This window comes from Notothenia coriiceps, unplaced genomic scaffold (genome assembly GCF_000735185.1).
Source record: "Notothenia coriiceps isolate Sejong01 unplaced genomic scaffold, NC01 NC01_scaffold00011176, whole genome shotgun sequence".
NCBI classification, from domain to species: domain Eukaryota; kingdom Metazoa; phylum Chordata; class Actinopteri; order Perciformes; family Nototheniidae; genus Notothenia; species Notothenia coriiceps.
This window is the reverse complement of record NW_011343877.1, coordinates 6,862-14,184: the sequence shown is the minus strand read 5'-3', so window position 1 is coordinate 14,184 and position 7,323 is coordinate 6,862.

Genomic DNA, 7,323 nt, shown 5'->3' with positions numbered 1-7,323 from the left:
AAAGAAATATATCTTGGCTGTATTTCTATAGTGCCGATGCCTTGCTACTGTTTCACGTTTGAAAGAAATAATTTGGTATTTTGTGAAAAAGCATATTTGCAGTTCTTGGAGAAAGTTAGATGAGAAGATGTACATTCATCCCACATCTTGTGTCTTTTACATAAGCTACAGCCAGTTAACTTTGCATAAACATCAGACGGGGAGAAAAAACAGCTAGCCTTGCCCTGTCAAAAAGAAACAACTTTGCATACAACCTCAACATTTTGTTGTTTTTACACACTTTATTTTTTTATTTAATAATGTATTATGTGCTAACTAATTAGTTTTAAGGAAGCAGGTAGGTCAACTGTAACCTTAGGATAGAACCAAGCTAGTGGTTTCCCTCTTTTTCCACTCTTAATGCTAAGCTAGCTTGCTAATAGCTGAAGCTTCATTTTTACCGTAAATGGGCCTCAAGATTAGTATCAGTCTTCTCAATTAACTCTGGGAATGAAGATGAAAAAGCTTATCTCACAAAATGTCAAACTATTCCTTTAAAGTAAAGCCAATTTAGATGTATTAGACACATATTTGCTGCAGTGGGAAAGGGAGTGCAAACCAGGTAATGTAGCGACTGACCGCAGCAGGAACGGAGGGAAATACACTGCATAAATACTGAAGGTCTCCTGGCTTGACTGTAAACAAGAAACGTGTCCTTAAAAGAGTACATGGCCCTGGGCTCTGCTAGTGAGGGCTCTCCCTCGCTTTCTGCATCTAATATAGATACAGGCTCCCCTTGACAGTGAACGGAAGTGCATGAGTAAATGGCTGTAAATGCATCCAGATAGGACTCGACAACAGTCTCAGGAGAACCGCAGACAAGAGAGGAAGACATTCTTGGGACTGTTAAGAGAGGCTGCTGGGGACCTCTGGCAGGGCTAAAGTTTAACTAGAAAAAGTATGGTCACACTGTCAGCCATCATTTTTTTTAGGGCTGTATGGTATTCATGTATGGTGAGTGGTGACAGCACTGAAACCGCACAGCCGTCTCAGAGTGATACAATGAGGTTTTTATGCAGTGCCACTTCAGAAATATGACGCAAACACTGCTCTTGAGTTCTCTTGAGTGGTCTTTTGGTAGTTGAGTACTTTTGGACAGGATGAGGTGAATGGCCCAGTCCTTCCACTCCAGAACAAGGCTCTTCTAGGACTCTGCGTGAAGCTGTGAGCCCTTCATATGGCTGCCTCTTCAGAGATGTTGTTGTTAGATTATAAAAGCCGGGCCGGATGCTTTCAGCATGGAGCCAGCCGCCGCGCTCGGCTCTCACGGGCTCATTTGTTAAAAGCTATAGTCTTTCTTTTCCCACATTGCTGAAGTGTGTACTTCCTGTGTGCATTTGTAGCTTAAGCTCCCTGCTCAAGTAGAATTTTCTTCCTCACTTAATCAAACAGTCGAATATCTGCAGATGAAAGGTTGTACCTCTGAGTGGCTATTGCTGGACACTGAGGGGGTCATTGTCTCCCCTTCCGCTGATCCACCTATCAATGGAGGGCTTTCAGCAGGTTCTGTCCCATGCTGCCTTGTTTTATTTAGAGCAGAGCTACACTGCAGACTAAAGAAACTAGAGTGGCTTAAGTGTTTTACAGCAGCTCTAAACGTAAAAACATGGTCAAACTTCTGCTAGGATTGTTAGACTCAAAGACTCTACTGCAAATCAAAGGGGGTCTGTCATACCAATATGTGGTCTTGCACATGCAAACCACTGAGTGGATGCTATTTTTTTGTTGTTGCCAGGCATTGATCACAGTCCATCAGGATTCTGGCTGTCTTTTTTGACTTGCTTTCTGTTTTCTGCCCTCCCCCATCATTCACACAGCGAATCAGGGTTTTTTCTTCTTTTTTTTCAACAGCGAGGGACTGGCACCGTGCTGAAATACAGAATAATAATCCCCTAATCACCTGAGCATTGCCAGTTCTAGGTTTTATCTGCAATGGATGTGAAAGCCCCCAGTGCCTAGTGATTACAGCATTTGATCTGGGTAATAATGTCTTCACTGTTGCCCTGCCTAGGGCCCGAAGGCAGTGCAGCTCTAATCCACAGTGCATTCTAGTGGAATCGCATTACACAAAGACCACCAGGGCTCTCCTCTAGAGGGGAGGGGTGGGGGGGTTAAAGGAGGAGGTTGCCATGGAAACAAGCTCTTCTCTCTCTCTCTGTGCATCTCTCTCTCTCTCTCCCACACACACAAACTCTCTCTCTCTCTCTCTCTCTCTCTCTCTCTCTCCTGGGACAGATAAGCAAAGGACAGGTTCTATGTTTACTTTCCATGGGCCCTCCAATCCCCGTGCAGGCTGAGCCCTGATAACACCGTACAGCCGCCGACTACTGACAGCAGATAAGCCCCCCAGCAGAGCAGAGCAGTCATCACCCTCCAACCAGGATGAACAAACCTGGGAGACCCGGATTCATTTGGATTAGGCCGGATTGCTGCTGCTTTTGCTGTGGCTGCTGTGTTCAGACTACTGATGTTCACTTTCTACATGAGAACTAGATGTTGCACTTCACCCCCGTGGAGTCTCAGAGCTTAGTCAGAGGACAAGGGCACAGTAATGGACTGGATGCTATTTTAGATATCGAGGTCAAGGGACTGTCTGCACTAGGCAGGTTTGTGTCACCGCAACTGGAGGGCTTTAAAGCTAGAAAAACTAAATTCCTCCTGATGTAACCCGAGAAGCAGATGACCACATATTATGAGAATGTTGATTCACCGTCTTCTCATTCCTGCCTCTTTTGTAATGGACATTATTCTCTATAGGCCAGTTAGGGTAATTCCTTTGTATTTGTTCCAAGTACCCACTAAAACCCAGTAATTTAATACCCAAAGTAATTAGATTTGTATCATGCCATCAGAAGGTACCAACATGCTCTTTGATGTTGAGATCAAGACAACTACAAGTTCGTCTTTATTATGTGCATTATGCTAACATTTAATTATATTTCCACACACATTCTTTGATTAAGGCACAGCTGGAGGTGTATAAGAAACATGACTAATTACAGAGGAAATAGTGATATTGAGCTAAAGTGGCAGGAGCTAGATTTCCCTTTGGCCCGTTCTTCTGCTTGTGTTTACTTGCACGATTTTTTATTTATTTTTTGTAAATCTGATTAACAGCCTGAGCACATACTCTAAATTAAAAATGGGGGATTCTCCAATATCGTTTTAAATAGGTTTGTAGGCCTGTATTTCCAGTTAATATGGATTTATCATAGGGATTTGCTGTTTGTGGCAATGATTGGGTTGATTCAACACAATAAATACAGTACAGGAATTAAATATGTCCTACTGCATATTTCCCAAACAGCACAGGCCTTATTTCTGTTGTTCTTTCTGGGAGTGATGAATACGATTCAATAGCCATATTTACCATCAGTGCATTTGAAGCACTACAATGAAGAATATCTTTCTGGTAAGGCAGGACATACTTATCAAATAGCCCAGTAGTGGTGGGTCCCCTAACTTTATGGATTAAGGAATGAAGAACATGCAACCATCACTCTTTTGTAACACCAAACTATTATTGTAGCTGATATGCCACTATAGCAGTCAACTAGGCCTATTTAAAACTTGAAATGTTATACAAGGAGGTTTATACCGGTCAGTTACTGTAATTTATACATCCCCCTAATATTTGAAAGGACAAATAAACCTTTTCTTTTAAAATATCTCTAGATTACATATTTTAAAATAGTAATATAGTTTAATGAGGATGTTATGCAAATGCTATGAAGTTAAAGTGACAGGGACATTGGCTACTGTTGGCTTCGTATAATACTGTAAGCTACAGACACCTACATTTAGGCTATTGTTTAGGTAGCACATAAACAGCATTACTCATTATAAATATATGAGACACACTTTTTTCTGATTTGAATTGTAAAAGGTGTCAGGTATGTTAAAATGGTCATTTGGATTTGTTGTCCTATCCAGATGCAGTTAAAGTGCACCAGACCTGATTTATTCCTACGAGTTTACTTTGAGCAACTATTCTAACTAGCTTAAAACAAAGAGCCTAACAATAGTTAACTATAAATATTTCGGTCATAAAACTATCGCTGATGTCAGAGATTTGATCATGTATACAATAATGTTATTGACTTATATCATGGAAAAGAGACGCAAAGCTAACCGTTAGCTAGCACCGGATATCGTTATGAATCGAGGACGGAAGTGGTGAATTTGGCCTTATTCTGTGAAAACAATCATCATTAGCAACACACTTATTATAGACGACCAGCAGGGAAGGTGTGGAGGGGTCATTGAGTATTTTTCAGGACGTTTTGATGCTGTTTCGGTTTGATTTTCTTGCCATGAAGTTATTCGGATGCATTGCAGTCGACATGAAGAGGAAACAGCCTCCTCTGAAGCCTGCAGTCGGTGAGTGTTTGATATCTGATATGACACAAGGGCTCCAGACCAGATTCATTTTAAACCAACTTTAAAGGGTTGAAAACATCCATGCTCATGCCAAATCAACAATTAAATCAAGCTAACCCTGTTAGCTAATTCAGCTTGGTTAACCCTGAAGAACAAGGCTCTGAAGAAAAAGGGAGTCTAGTTTTTAATAAGCAACATTGGCCCATTTCAGAATAATATAAATTACATGTTTTGATTATAATTATTGATGCATAAGCAACGACTGTTATCAAAGATTGTTAAGGTGGAGCTAATTTTGTTACTTTGTATGCTGCATATTTCACATCATTAGACACAATCTGCATATCACTAAAGGTATTAAATAAATGTAGTGGAGTAGAAGTACACGATTTACCTCTGAATTGTAGTGGGGTAGAACAAAGTAGCAAAAATTGGAAATACTCAAGTAAAGTAAAGGTCCCTCAACATATTACAATACTTGAGTAAACGTACGTAGTTACTTTAAACCACTGTCTTTATCTGATACCTTGACTCATTGGAGAACATAACCATTAAAACATGTTAAGGAAAGTGGCTCACAACATGAGGTTTTAATAGTATCAGTCTTTGTTTATCAAATAGCTAAGTTAAATACATCAGGTCATCACAAAGTTTAAAAGTGATCTTGTGTTGCAGAATCATGAAGTTGAACTTTCTTTTTAACTTTACAGGTTCTCTGTAAAAAAAACACCTGAATTGGTTTCAACTGATTTTCACTTCAATCCTATTAGGTTAATAATAATCTCATTATTATGATTTTGTTTGTTTTTCTAAAGCAAAAGTGAACTGTTAACTCCTGAAACGGGTCCTGTCCTGATTTCGGAAAGGAGAAATAAAAACGTGTATTAATTTATTTTCTTTAAACAAACAACACTGGGCCTGAATATCTGCTCTCTGACATATATGTGACAAAAAACCCTAATCTATAGTGTTGATTGTAAGGTCACATCCACCACACTGATAGAGCCTTGCATTGTTCTAACGGCACAGAAGAATAACCAGTGTGGGGGAAAGGTCATATATTTACCCATTATCTGAGCAATGTAACTGTCTCATTCTTAGCACCTCACTGTGTTTGGGAACACTGGACCTTTGGCTTTCCTCACAGCAAATGCTCTCATTTCAGTATTGCTTTAGTGCACTGTAGTCATCACTGGAGAGGTGCAGAGTGCAGCCTACACTCCAAAAGACCTATACTTTGATCATAAGATTGTCCACCCTTGTCTCTTGGCTTTTTGGAAAGCTCTTTCACATATAAGTAGTGAAGTGGCTGCATGATCTCTGTGTTGGAGAGCTCAGTGCTGTCCAAATACTCTGTAGCCCATACTTGAAGCTCAAGTGTTATTCTCAGCCACACAACGATACACCTACTGGGCCTCAGGAACTAAACATTTTGTTAAACAAAGTTGAAATCTGTACTACCGTTTTAGAAAATTCTCATGGTCGTCATATTTTTAAGGCTTCAACCATCAATCCAATTTTCATTGTCAAAACATTGTTTAAAATTGGTAATAAAAAGGTCAAAAATGCCTGTTATAATTTGCCAAAGACCAAGGAAATGTATTTAAATGTTGTATTTTAATCACCTAACAGTAAGGTATTGAGGTTACGATAAGAAAAGCATTTGTTGGTCCGTCTTCTTGACGATGACTAAATTGGTGAACTGATTATCAAAAAGGTTGCTACTAAATTGCTTATCATTATATTAATCCATTTATCAACTAAAAGACTTATTTTAGCAGCTCTGAAATGTACGTTTTTCTTATTTATGTTGACAGTTTTGAGTTATAAGTAAAACCATATGCAAGGATTTATGAACAAGACAGCCCCGCAGGGTATGTACGTTACAGAAAGTAAACCCAGGAAAATCCTGACACCAGACTAATGAGATTTATTTGATGAAATTGTTAGCGAAACTGGATTTCTTGCCTCTGCTTCCGGTCTCTGGTGATTTCTTTCTCTTCCTGGTAAACACTTTATTTCTATTCCTGTTGGGTTCATTGAAGCATCTGTCATTCCCAGTGCTCCCACTGCGCCTGACAAAAGCAGAGCCATGTTAGATTGAAAAGACAGAGGGGCAATCTTTCAAATGGATCTCTTTTTCGAAAATATATTATGACATAATCATGTTTTCTCCCTAAAAGCCCGGGGGAGGCCTGTCTGTCAGATTGCCGTCCTCTCTTGGCTGCCTGGCCTGAACAGAAACAGCAGTTGTGTGTTAATAGAACCCAGAGGCAGTCTGAAACCTTACCCATTCTGCTTCATGCTCTCAGCCAGGAGATTAAAGTCAGGGAAACATTACAGGAGGCTGGATAATTGCCCCTGTGTCTCCAGCAGACAAAAGGCAACGCTCCGGCAATTCCCTCGGTAAATTGTCAAGAGAGGCTCAAGGATCCTTCAAGGCTGCAGCAAATTGTACAGTGCTGTCTAACAAACTACCAATCTCTGGATATTATGAGGCTTCCATATATCCTTGGCCATAATGACAGCTTGCACTGCTATAATGGAGTGCAGGCACAAGATAGCTTTTGTGAACACACTTTCAATAGAAAAATTACTACCTTAGTTCCCACTCTGCGCTTTTCTTTTTTTCTTTTGTTCCCATTTGTATTTTGATTTATTCTGCTATCATTTTTATTTTCCTTTTTTATCCAGAGCTGACTGTTGGCTGCTGCCACCAACAGATGATTGCAACCTTTACTCCTGAGGGCCACTTGATCCCCTGACAGGAAAAAAAAAGCAGTTAATGAGTTGCCATCCATGCCTTGTGTTAAGGGCGTCTACAAATTAACAGAGGCTCTCTTTCGCTCCCTCGCTCTTTCCTGCTCTCGCCACCACTTTCTCTCACATCTCCCCCCCTCTCCT